General features: G+C 47.2%; 1 long non-coding RNA gene across 4 annotated transcripts in view; it reads right to left on the bottom strand.

Annotated features, from left to right (window-relative positions):
* LOC121816951 (uncharacterized) overlaps window positions 1–1,107 on the bottom strand; it is a 282,412-nt gene extending 281,305 nt beyond the window's left edge. The window contains exon 1 of one of the 4 annotated variants that reach the window (XR_009596876.1): window positions 844–1,107. This is a non-coding gene — a long non-coding RNA (uncharacterized LOC121816951). The remainder of the gene's footprint in view (window positions 1–843) is intronic. The other 3 variants (XR_006056690.2, XR_009596877.1, XR_009596878.1) reach the window with 3 other exon arrangements.
* Window positions 1,108–12,868: the final 11,761 nt, after the last annotated feature.

The raw sequence follows: 12,868 nt of genomic DNA, 5'->3' as shown, positions 1-12,868 counted from the left end.
AGTACAAGTTATGGGCTCAACTATTTGAACCTGACAGGGAATGGGGAAGGGGACAGGCAGGGAGGTGAAATGGGAAATTATCATAAAGGCCCAAGAAACAGATGATGAGGGCCTGAGTGGCAGAAGGAGAGTGGGATCCAAGAAACATTAGATTTGTCCTGTCAACCAACAGGTGACTCTTGAAGGCTGTTTTATTCTGGGCACTGTGGGGATACAGGAAAATAAACACAAGGCATGATTCTGAGCCTGCAGGAGTTTCTGTCTAGTTGATCCACTAACTATCCATGAACTATCTTCTCAACGAGGCTTATCAACTTTGTCAGAAGCAAACACATCCCGGGACTAAAGGGACGGAGATGAAAATGGCACTCAGACCCAGGCGTAGAGAACACAGCAGGGGAACAGGAAGACTGACCAGCTCCTTTGGTGCCAGGTGTCACAGACGTGCTGCCTTTGGGAACCCAGACAACCACTAGGTGACAGATGGAGACGCTGTACCCTTTCTCTCCCACGATAACCAGAATAACACCAGAGTAAGAGAGGAAGGAAGTAGAACAGAACAAGGACAAGGGTGGGGTTGCAAGTGAACAAGCTAAATGGGACCACAAACAGCAAGGCACAGTGGCAGCCGCCAAGCTGAGCTGTGCCGGAAGCTGAGAACTGGCCCCGAGGCCAGGTGTGACTCCAGACATTCAGAAGGGCCAATGACTTCTACAACGTGCTTTGGGAGCCGCGACTCCCTAAAACGGCATTCTGCCCCCTCCCAATCACTTCCTGACCCCTAAAATAAGCGGCAACCAATAGTGAGGTGAACCGTGAATGCAGGTTGAGGGGAACACATACCTGTCAAGGAAAGAGGCCAGAGTCGGAGGTGAAATTCAAAGTTGATGTTCTATTGGTTTCTTCTTGCAATTTGTGAGTCTTAGGGTCACAAACCCAGACTTAGTGTGCCTTTGGAGCATTCTGGGCTGTGTAATGGTGATATGTGCTCGCTCCTGTGGGGGTTAGGGGGAAGAGGATGCTGCAGAGACTGTGTCTTTTCATCTCTAAGCACTCGGAGGCCTCCTGCAGGCAGCTTTGGAAACCCAGTCCTGAGGTTAGGACACTAACGAGGGCTGCTACCACACAGGAATGAGAGGGTGAGAATGTGAAGGCAGGGGAGGGAAGGAGGTGGGGAGAGGGGACTACTGGTCTCTCCAGAACGAGAAACAGAAAAGGAAAGGGACTTGTCTGGTGTAGGTTTGACTTTCACGCTGGGGAAAAATCCCCCAAACGCTAAACCAACCCTGACTCCGTTTCCCCCTTGTGCAGTTAGGATGTCACCAGGCTTCTTAGCAGACTTACTCGTTTTCTTTAGACTCCAGCATGGCTGGGGCCTGAAGGGCAGTACTGGATGGAGAAATGTATCCATGGTACTCAGTATTCTGAATATGACTCAGGAATGCTTTAACAGAGCCTGCCCCGGGTCCCCAACCCCACTCAGCCCCCATTGCAGGATCTTAGGTTTTCAAGTTATTCCTGTTTTACTGACAAGCAAGCTGAAGGGAGAAGGGAAACGTCCCCTGACAACTAGCCTACAGCTGACAACTTAAACACCAAAGATTCCAACTCCTGCATCTCCTTCTGGGCTGTGGTGGGGGGTTGTCAAACTACAGCCCACAGGCCAAACCTGGTCCAAGGCCCGCAAGTTAAGAACGGTTTTTACCTTTCTTAATGGTTGGGTTGAGGGGGTGGGGTGGGGGAAATGTAAAAGAAGAATATTTTGTGAAAAGTGAAAATTATGTAAAATTAAAAATTTTTATCCATAAAAAGTTTTATTGACCAACAACCATGCCAACTCATGATGTAGCGTCTACAGCTGCTTTTGCGCCTTAACCGCAGAGCAGAGCAGTTGCAACAGAGACCGTATGGCCCGAAGACCTGAAAATATTCACTCCCAGGCCCTTAACAGAAAAAGTGCATTCCCTGGGGGCCAGCAGTATTGGCTGCTGGGCGTTGAGACCCTCACCCGGAAGTGACCTCAGAGCTGCTCACCGGAGATTCCCCACTGCCCCCATGGCAGCCACTCACCCGGCAGGTGCAAAGGCCCTGCCCCCTGGCCTCCGTGGGGGCTGCTGCCCCAGGGAGCCCCGTGGGAGTGCCTGACACTTCTGCTGCATCTGCTGGGTCCTGCCCTCACTCCTTTACAGACACTGTTCCCCAGAGCACACTCCCGGGAATCTGCACGCAATCTCTGTCTCAGAATCTGTTTCCTGAAGGCCCGATCCAGGTTGGGGGAGCATAATGAAAGTCGAGGCAAAATATTGTCTTTTCTTCTCCGCTAATCACGGACCAGCAGCTGTGTCTCCGTTTCTTTTTCACATAGTTTGATCCCTGATCAATTTCAAACCAGTTCTCATTCTGGCGATTAGATTTAATAGAGAGAATTTCAGGATAGGGAGCATAATGGTTTTCTATTCTTTTTTTTTTTTTTTAATATTTATTTATTTGGCCACACCAGGTCTTAGCTGCAGCACACAGGGTCTTCAGTCTTCATTTCAGATGCGGGATCTTTAGTTGCAGCATGGGGGATCTAGTTCCCTGACCACAGATCAGACCTGGGTCGCTTGCACTGGGAGCGTGAAGTCTTAGCCACTGGACCACCAGGGAGGTACCCATGGGAGCATCACCGGTTTTTCAGTTAGCTCTTCCTAGTGATATCTTCAGAAGTCATCCAGACTGCCCTGCTTAAAACTTGTCAACTTCCCACGGCCCTGGGGCAAAGGTCACAATAACATCCATGTCCCATATGGTCCTGCCTTGTCTCTAGCTTCACTTTATCTCTGCGTCCCCTTGTTCTCTGCACTACACATCTCTGACACTCCCCAAGGGTTAGTTCCCCTACCACAGGGCCTTTGCATGTGCTGTCTCCATTACCTGGCTCACTGAATTAAGTCCTGTTTATTCTCTGGATCTGTTTAGTTGTCTCTTCCTCAGGGCAGCTTTTCCTGGGCTGATTTCTCCATTAGAGATAGCCATGGACCCACAATACCTTAGGGGCCCAGGAGCAAAATGTTTAACTTCTTTTAAAATCAGAAGAACAAAGTGACTATAATAGCAACTATATATTGATGATCTAGCCTGGGTTTATACTAACTCCATTGTAAAATGTAATTTTTAAAAAGAATGGGGTCCCCCAAGGCCTGATGAATGCAACCCAGGCCTTTTCTGAACTCCTCAACCTCCCAGCACCACTAGTGGGTCAGGTGACCCCATTAAATGCCTGCAAAGTGCCCTGAACTCTTCTATCAGAGCACTTACCCTGACTGTCATCTTGCACCTGTCACCTAAACTGCAAGCTTAACAAGGGCAGGGGCCACACCAGACACACTCTGACAGCATCGTGTCTGACACGGCACCTGGCTTATCAGATAAGCTCAAGAGATATATGCTGCAGGTGTGAGGGCAGGCAGGCGACACACCTGCACGACTCAGCCTACTTTTTAAGCAAGAAACTCACTTGATCTGCTTTCAACCACCCACCTCACAGGCGGGTTGAGGGGAGGGGACAGGACGGAAACCCAGAGGAAAGACTCACAATGGACTTAGGAGAATGGACCTTGCCAAACTTTTCCCCTTGGGGAGGGGGGCAGGGACGACAGAGATGGAGTATAAACAAACATTTCCTTGTCTGGTAGGTCATTTTGTAATTATGTGCAGGTCAAGCACTTTAGACTCCCGGAAGTCAGACAATATCTGCTTCCAGAGGCCATTAATGCTCAAGGGCCCCCCAGAGTGAAGGGGGACTTTCATTACCAGGTCTTGTCCTATTTGGGCAGGAAGCATGCTAAGTGACAGTCCAGAGTGAAACAACGGAGCCAGGAAAAAGCAATAGGAAGGGGCACTGACCTCAGAGTTCAGAGAAGAGGAGGGGGAACAAAGCAAATGTGCTATGAACTCAGGGAATCGGCTAGGCCAGCTTGAAGCCCTGAGCAAGGTGCTCTGGGGGAAAGTGGTGAGACTTGGCAAGGGGACTGGAGAGCGGTGCTGGCCCCCCGGGACGGTCTTCACCGCCACTGGGGCTCTCCGCTGATGGGAAATGCGTGGAGCCAGCTGGAGGACAACAGGAGCCTGTTAAGAGAAAGCAGATGCGGCTGCTGCCAGATGTGGGACCTGGTTCTTGCCACGTGGCTGCCCCTTCATTCATGTCCATTCAGCAACAATGGCAGGGACCATCCAGTTCACCCTCGATGGTGGGGTTACATCGATGGGGTTGGAGAGTGAAGAGGATAAAGGGGAAGCTTGACTGGCAGCCAAAAGGAAAACATAACCACACACACCCATCCACACACAACCCCCAACTGGTAGCAAACAGGATGGACTGGTGGCCACGAGCCAAGATCCTCTGGGTTCACACTTGACACTGGCTCGGTGGCACAGCCGCTGGGCTTCCCTTTGCCGGAACGAGGTGGGTTATGGAAAGAGGCACCGGCATTCTTAAAATTCTCCTGTCCTTGCAGACCTAAAATTAACAAGACTGTTTACACTGCTGGATGTGGATTCAGAACACAATATTAGTAAACAATATAATAAGGATCCAGTGATCCAATGGTCTGAACTGCAGTTGTCTTTGCCTGTGGCAACCAATTGCCAATGCATTTAACAGGCTGTAATTGTCACTAATTATGTCGCTGTCCTTTGTATTCAGGGATGACTGATACCGTCCCTGTATGTGGCAAAGAGCATCAAAGAAGGAATCATGTAATCTTTTTTCTTCAAATGGCTTTTTGAGATACTATTCACATACCATACAGTTCAATTTTTTTTCTTATATATTCACAGGGTTGTGCAACCATTACTGCAATCTAATTTTAGAACATTTTTGTCTCCCCTAAAAGAAACTCCATCCCAATAGCGGTGAAACGAGTTCCCCTTCCCGCCACCGTCTGGAAACCACTAACCTCCTTTCTGTTTCTGTGGTTCAGCTTATTCCATGTATTCCATATAAATAGAATCCTAGTGTTATCTTGGGGTTATCTTGGCTTTCACTGTGCAGCATATTTTCAAGGCTCGTCCATGTTGGGGCATCTCCCTGTGTCGCATCATCCGTTCTCACTGCCAAATATTACTCCATTGTGTGGATATGTTGCATTTTGCTTCTTGATTCACCGGCTGATGGCCATCTGGGCTATCTTCCACCTTTGGGCTACTACTGCCAATGCTGCTGCGAACACTGGCACGCTCAACCAGGTAACATCTCAAACGGCAGCTGCACTGATTATCGCACAACTTTAAACCCTGAGTACCTTTCTTCTAACCTCACACATTGTATGAAAACACCCTATGCTTTCCAACTTATCTTTTCCTAAAAGGCAGTTCCGTGTAAAGGGATCATGGCAGACTATGGGTTAGAACAGTGGAGTCTGTGAAGAGACAACATCTGAATGATTTGGGAAGGCAAAATTGCTTAGCTAGGCAATGCTTGGAGAAGGCAATGGCACCCCACTCCAGTACTCTTGCCTGGAAAATCCCATGGGCGGAGGAGCCTGGTAGGCTGTAGTCCATGGGGTCGCTGAGGGTTGGACACGACTGAGCGATTTCACTTTCACTTTTCACTCTCATACACTGGAGAAGGAACTGGCATCCCACTCCAGTGTTCTTGCCTGGAGAATCCCAGGGACGGGGGAGCCTGGTGGGCTGCCGTCTATGGGGCCACACAGAGTCGAATGAAGCGACTTGGCAGCAGCAGCAGCAGCAGCAGGCAATGCTTCTTATGTAACAACTGTGTGATGTGCATGAATTTGCACATCGGTACGCTTATGAGACAGGCTATATGCAAAAGGTGCAAACCTGGGGCCCAGAGGCCAAATTCATCCGCATGGACATGCTGTGCTGGGCCAGCATATTAAAACTGTTGTATCCGACATTTTAAAAACATGATACAAATCTTGATTTCTGCTCTCTCTTGAAAGTGCAGAAGCTCTAGCCTCACAAGGACTTGCCCTTTTGGATGGGGTCACCTTATTGCAGTTGCCAAGACTCCGCAGCTCCCCTTCTTCGCCGATTTTGAGGCCAGGCTCGGCTGTCACTGATCACGTACATGCACTGCTGTTTCTATGATGACAAGAGAACCCTCTCTCTGTAGCCAGGCCTCTGCCAAATGTGAGAAAATCCAGGTGAGCAAGGTTCAAGACAAATGGAGAAAGCATATTCCTTTGCAGAGAAGAAGATCACTCCTTTGCGATTTAAGGAGCACAACCATCTGCATATGGCTGCGTCATACTGCGTGCGTCACTCCTGTCTGAGGCCTGTCTGTCCTCCATAGGTGTTAAGAGTCCGCAGCCCTAGGCCTGCAGTCTTCTCGTGTGTGTTTGTGGCATTTCTCCTGTCTGAGCGTATCTCCTAGGTTCTCTGAGGACCATCTCTCTAGTTTCTTTTTGTATCCATCACCCCTGGTTCCCTGAAGCACCTCCTATGGGACTGTCAATCAAAGATGCCTCGATATATTAACATGACAGGCTATCAAATCCAATAAAATATTTGAAGATGATAAGTGCATTCATTAAGCACTTGCTGTATGCCTGGCTCTGTTCTAAGCTCCTTAGGCACTCAGGTCTTCACCTGCCCCATGACAAACAAGGCAGGTGAGTCGTCCAAAGTCACCTAGTAAATGGTGGAGCTGGATTTGAAGTTTGGTGGTCAGATTGTGGAACCCACCCTCCTGACTACTAGTCCAGATGGCTACTCTAGAGTGACTTTTCTCGGATTTAAGGTCTCTTTTATAACCAACTGAGAGAAACTGAAACACAAAGCGGTCCAAGTCTCACTCAGGATCAAATTAAGCCTGAGAGCCCAGGACTTTCTTCCATGTGGACTGGAAGTGAGTTCCTTGTAGGTACCTGATTCTGCTTCACACAGGCCTTCCCATTCCAAGCTCACCTGTACTTTCTAAATGTCAGCGGTTTGGGGATACAAGAATATATTCAGAAAAAAACTCAGAAGCTGCCTTTTCTCATTAAGAGTTAAAAAATAAAAAAAGTCACATCCCGCATGGAGATGAATTATAAGTTTTTACAACTTCATTAGATTACAGGCTGAGGCACATGAATAGCAGCAAAGAGGTGGCTGAGCGTTTCAGCTTTTCATCTGCAGAGCTCACTGCGGTTCATCAAGTGCAATCAACCCATTTCTCCCTTTACTCTAGAGACCTCTTGCAATAGCTCCTGGGGTGGAGTATCCTATCTTCACAGATGGGGATAGTGTGATTCAGAGATGTGAAGGGATGTACTGAGTCCCAAAATCACATGCACCAAATCAGCAGCAGCTCGGGGGTCAGAATTAGTTGATTCCGTACAACGCGACAATGCCCAAGCTTGTGCCAAGGCCTGCAAGCAGTGCTGGGAACATATGGAGACAGGTAAGATGCACCTCTTTCCCTATGATGATAGAGTCTGTGTGTTCGGCTCAGATATGTACCCCAGAGAAGCCCCTGTTTCTCCAGGTGCCAGAGGGCTAGCCACTCTGGGTTTCAGCAGCCCCGGGGGACTGAAGCCCCAGCCTGCTATGGCCCTGGGCCCTCCACTGCAAATTCTACCCCCAGCCTCCTGCTGGTGGTCCCCCCCCCTCCTAATCTGGTGAAGCCTGGGCATTAAGGAGTCCAAAGAGCTTCCCCTCAAAGCCAAACATGAGCCGGACCCCTATATCACTCCTTAGATCAAAATAAATTCCAAACGGACTAGCATTCAATTTAAAAATTAAAGCCATGAAAAGGCTAAGGAGAAAAAAACCTGGTCATTAAATATATAAATATAGTCATGGAGAGGAAAAGGCAAACATAAAACCCAAAAGCCATAAAGAAAAGATTAATATATCTAACTACATAAAAATTAAAATATCCATGGTGAAAAAAATTACAAATGCAAACAATAAACTAGAAAAATATTTGTAACACATTTCTTTAGTATTCATAGAGCTCTTAAATATCTCTATTTTTTTTTTAAAGACAAAGTCAAAGCACAAACTGTGCAAAGGGCATGGAAAACCAGTTCATAAAATAATTATAAATGGCCAAATAAACACATGAAAAAAATGTACTCATAATGCACGTGAGTTACAATGAGCTAATTTTTCAGTGGGAAGAGTGTCAAAGATTAAACAGGTTGATAATGCTCAGGGAGGGTGAGGATAGGGGGCTGGTACTTTCATACACTCTGGGAGAGGGGAAACCGGGCAGATATCTGGAGCATAATTTAGCATCATCTACTGGAAGGTAAAGCGTGCATACCTGGTGACTAGCAAGCCCACTTTGGTCATTTATTCTACAGGTACATTTGCTCCTGCACTGCAAGGTATACACACAAGGATGCTTCAGAAGCACTAGTTAGAGGTGAACATTAGACGCAACGGAAACATCTATTGATAGGTAAAGGATGAAGCAACTGAAGTTAAGTATCCAGCCATGTAAAAGAAGTCTGCATGTGTTGATCTGGAAATACCTCCAAGGTATGCTGATATCCTCAAAAAAGCAAGACCCAAACATCTGCAGGCTGGCCCTGACTACCAGTGGCATCTCCTGTCCAGTCTTATTTCAATTCCAGCCCTAGAGTCAGGGCTAATTTACTAACCAAATGACCCTGGGTGAGTCACTCAATCTCTCTGTGCCCCAGTTTCCTCCTGGTGAATGGGGATTGTAAACACTTGCCCCTGTCATGGGATTCAGTGGGATAATACAGGAAGCACTTAGAAGAATTTGGGGCACTTGGTAAGCACTATCTAAATATTGAAATTTTTTAAATTACCACAAAACAAAAGAGTATGAGGTAGAACAGTGTCGGTAGCACTTGTTATAGCTTTTGTACTTACAGGGAAAATAGATATAACACGTGCAAAGCATGAGCCTGTATTTGCATAAATACAAGATAATGGTGACACTGGAGAAGAACAGAGAGGCTGGGGACAGCAGTGGGAGAGGGACTTTTCTCAGTAAAATCCTTTTGAATGTTGAACCATGTACACGTAGTAGCTGGGCAGAAATGGACAAAATTAAAAAAAGAAAGTTATACATACGTACAGATCCTTATACATGAACAGAAAATTTCAGGAAGGCTATACAAGAAATTGGTAACTGTTTACATCAGGGGAATGGGATGAACTGGAAGGGAACTTTTACTTTTGTTTCTCTTTTATACCACATTGTTGCATTTTTTAAATTTCACACATGAGCTTTATGTGAGCTTTATCGGAAAGAACAAAAAAGGCATACCCAAGCCAAAAGAGATGAATAGAAAATGGCTCCCTTCCTACATCACTTATGAGATTCGTCCTCCCTAGTGGTCTAGTTCTTTCGGCTGAGGGGCTAGTCATCCCTGACGATGGGCAAGAAGCTGGATGGGCAGGACTTGGATCTGACTGTGGTCAAAGTTCCAGGCAAGGTCCGGCCCGGGTTATTTCTCCATCCATCTCCCATTGGTAATGGAATCAATATCCACTTAAAAACCTGTGCTGGCTTCCCACTGCCTACAGGAAAAAGTCCAAACTCCATAACACACCATGAAAAGTCCTTTGCAATCTGTCCCCCTACACCTCTCCAGCTCCATTTTCTACATTCAAATCATACCAAGTAGGGCAGCGCTGGGGGACAGCATGTGGGGTAGGGTGGGAGGGACAGATAGGCCTGGGGAGAAATCTTAGTTCTCCACCTGGTTAGCCTTGACCTCAGCTGAGCAATGCAGTCTCCCCCAGCATCATCTGAAAAACAAGGATAATACCACCTACTCCTTGCAGGATATTGGAGGATTAAACAAGAAAATAGTTAAGCTCATCCTTCTGTCTCTTGATCTCCTCCCTCATCTTCTGCCTGGCGAACTTCTCATGAAACCTTTCCTGAGTCCCTCTCCAACTTCCCTTAGTATCATGGTGATACCTACCAGTTCATATTATAATTAGGTTATGCATCACTTAGTTCAGATTTGGGCAGAGTAGGTGCTCAGTAAATATTTTCTGAACCAATACATCTGATCATTTACCTTCAGTGAACTCCGGCACCACCTTTACCACATTCATCTTGAGAGGGGGAGTAACTGAGAAAAGGAAAATAGGCTTCCAATTCAAGGAAGCAGACAAGGGCTGCAGTGTACTCCTCAGGGTCGGTCTTTTGTCTCAAAGAAAGTTGCACAGAACTTTGCCATGGATTTCTTAATGCTTTGCTATTTCTCACTTCCCAAGACTTCCCTTTAATGCTTACCTGTTTGCATACAATGTAACCCCTGGGCACCATAACCCTGACTTCACTTTCAAATGAAATGTTTTTGACAAATGGAGAAGCAACCCAACCATTCCATTTTCCAATTACAGATGCACTAGGGCCCCACACCTGAGAAATATCAGCCTCATTCTCTTCCTGTCTGTGACCCCAGAAAAGGTCAGAACAGATGTTTCTAAATTGTGTACAAAAATAAACAAAGCCACAGTGAAAGGCTCCCTGGCTGGCCCCGACTTGACCAGCAGCGGGGCCTGGAGTGTGGTTCAGCGGCTGTGGTGGAAGCGGGTGAAAGGAAAGGAGAGTTCCTCACGGCAACAATGCTTTGGTGGGTGGAGAGAGGAGGGTCCCAGCCCCTTGAGCTGGGGGGCAGGAGCTCCTTGATGCCTGCCTGAGGCGGGTGAACGACAGGGGAGGCAGGGGAGGCTTGGCAGGATTTGGATCTTCGCATTACTCTAGGATCTGAGTCCCTGCTGTCAAATCATTAAGCACTTTGAAGCAGAGATTCTATGGCTGGTGAAAGGAATGAGAGACTGGGGAAGTGGAGGAAGGATAGGGCAGATGAGGACAAGGAAGTCGCCATTTATCCGTTTGCCTAGTGCCGCGCTGCAGACTTTCATATATATGATCTCATTTCATCCCCATGTCCCGTCTGGGAGATAGGCATTCCCATTCTGCAGATAAGGAAACTGAGTCCAGAGAGGGCAGTGTAGTCAAAAGTACAGCACCATGGGTAGCCCTTGTTACCCTACCCCAGCAACAGACTGGGGCAGGCCCTCACGCTCTGCAAGGCAGCACTCGTCCTATGGGTGCCTGCGACCTTTAGTTGGTGGAAGCCAGCGACTCCCGATCTCTCCTCTACCCGCAAGAGGAAAGCTGTTCCTAGAAAAACCACATCCTAGGGTAGGGGAAGAGGTGATACTGCCCCCTAGTGTTCGACGGACCACACGCACCTCCGCATCTCTTATGGCAGTTCTTTCCCTTTAAGACTGCCCCAGATATCCATTTCAATCAGATTTTGACTTAGTAATAAGTCAAAGCACAGGAGAAGCGCTCCTGTCATTCACCCTGTCGCTCATCCAGAGTTGTGCGGGTGGCCCTGGCCCAGCAGTGATAATGCGCATAAAGAGGTCACGTGTGGAGGGGCCCAGGGTAGTCCTTAACCGCCCTGGGCATTTCGAGTTAGTGGAATTAGATTCCAGGGCTCTCTTTCCTTTAAAAGGCACATCCATCAACTTGAGTACAGCAGAGGCTCTGATTCCAAGCACATCTTTGCTGAAACACAGAGTTCCGAGCAGGTAAACACTGCCCCTAACCCATCTTTAAAGACAGGGTGACTCACCCACAAAAGCCCAGCAAGGCAGGCATTCCATGTTTGCTTGGGGTGGGGGGCAGGGGAGGGTGGAGAAAGGAGAGTCTTCTGATGGGGAAAAACCAAGGTTTATGTATAATTGGTGCAAGATGTCATTTTTTGGATCGGATGAAAGATTTTCTGGTCTTTATCCTATTAAAGAGACTTTCTAGAAATTTCTCTTTATAGAGTAAGAGCTTAGTAATCAGAAAAGAATCCAATTCCAGATAAGCCCATGCTTTAAAACAGATTCTCAGGCAGCCCCTCTCCTCCAACAAGGGATGGATCCCAGTTTCAGAACACTCACATGGGCTCTGCAAGTTCCTGGAAACTTCCCTGACCCTTGCTTGCCTCAGTTTCTCCTACTGTAAAATGGAGCCGTGCTAGCTGCCATTTGTGAAGAGTTTCAAGGAGACTGAAGGGTCTTAAAGAAGGTTTCAAGTATCCTGGACTTGGAATTCTCATTACAAAACCTTATTTCACCTTCAAAGCACTGTAGCATTAACTAGATCTGCCTAATTACACTGCAGAGAAATGCCTTGAGTTTATTTCGCCTGAATGTGACAGAAATTGGGGTGGTCATCTGTCAAAAACGTTCCTGTGCCCACGAGATAGATACATAAACTTTCAGTCTTATCTGATTACCAATGAAGGTTCTGTGTGGGATTTTTTTTTTTTTAAGGTCTAAATACTGAGTGCATGATAAGAGAACAGTTCCTTTTTGCAATATGCCAGCTGTCAAGGGTTTCTAGGCAAGATATTATTTCTGATAAATAGATATGGACAATAGATAATGTCTATATTAATCTCACTAAAACGTGGTCCTCTCCTGCAGCTCACCCAGGACGGGGACAACGGTGTGTAAAGAGGCAGATGCCAGACAAGAGACTTTTTTCTTGTGACAGTTTGAGCTCCCCTGCCACAATTAACTTTTTCTCCCCCTCCCTCTCCTCCTTCATCTCATGCAATGTGGTTCAGTAAAAGGGGGTCTGTATTTTCCTCCTGCTGATGGAAGTTGATTAGCAGTCAGGTGGAGTGATGCTCAGGGGACAACACAGCGGATTAATTAAATCACTTCTACTGGCTAAGTGGTGACACTTTGATTTATAGCAGAGCTCACTCAACCAGACAGCAGCTTTTCTTGCATGCCGAAGGAGAGGAGGGCCACACTGGCCACTGGTTGGAGGCCGAGGGCTTGGCAAACTTTAAAGACAAGCATCCTAGTCATTAAAGCAGAGGCCACCCGCTGGGCTCGTCTCTCCAGGGCAGGGGGACCTGCA

The sequence above is a fragment of the Ovis aries genome, chromosome 17 (genome assembly GCF_016772045.2).
Source record: "Ovis aries strain OAR_USU_Benz2616 breed Rambouillet chromosome 17, ARS-UI_Ramb_v3.0, whole genome shotgun sequence".
Lineage (NCBI taxonomy): Eukaryota > Metazoa > Chordata > Mammalia > Artiodactyla > Bovidae > Ovis > Ovis aries.
This window is presented reverse-complemented; position numbering and strand designations above follow the sequence as displayed.